We start from the raw sequence: 648 nt of genomic DNA on the forward strand, positions 1-648 counted from the left end.
ATTTTAGTGATTTTTAGTTGACTGTGCATGTACTCTATAAAACAGTTGAAAATGACCTTTTTTGTATTCTTCTCTACTTTCACTCATTTTTGAAAGGAATTTAATACTCTATAGAGTGTTGTATTCATAAAATGCTAGACTACAAGTACCAATTTACAGAGTGTAATATTATTGTGTTTTAGGGAAGTTATATATTTTTTTTCACTTGTGTAATACTTTTGTCATATATGTCAGCAACAGTATAGAGGGGACCCAAAGGCTTAGCAAGGGGACCCAGGCTACAACTATCCTACACAACAGAAATACAGAATGTAAGTACTGGAATGTAGTTGGAACTTGCAGAACAGGTGGAGAGAGAGAGTGAGACAAGAGTAGAGTATATAGAGTGAGCCTAAGAGTACAGGACTACCTAGAGTAGACAAGATCAAGACTACAGGACCAGTCTGATCTTGTACACCTATATATACTAAACTACACAAGAGCACTCAGAGAGTATGAGCCACTTAAGAATGATAAGCCATGAAGAATGAAAGAAAGGAATGTCAAAGATAAAGATACAAAGAATGAAGGGATAGACAAAGGTTAAGAGACTATAGAATGAACAAAGAATGAAGGGGTGGTCAAAGGAATGGAATGATGAAGTAAGGG

Source organism: Fomitiporia mediterranea, assembly GCF_000271605.1.
Source record: "Fomitiporia mediterranea MF3/22 unplaced genomic scaffold FOMMEscaffold_6, whole genome shotgun sequence".
NCBI classification, from domain to species: Eukaryota; Fungi; Basidiomycota; class Agaricomycetes; order Hymenochaetales; family Hymenochaetaceae; genus Fomitiporia; species Fomitiporia mediterranea.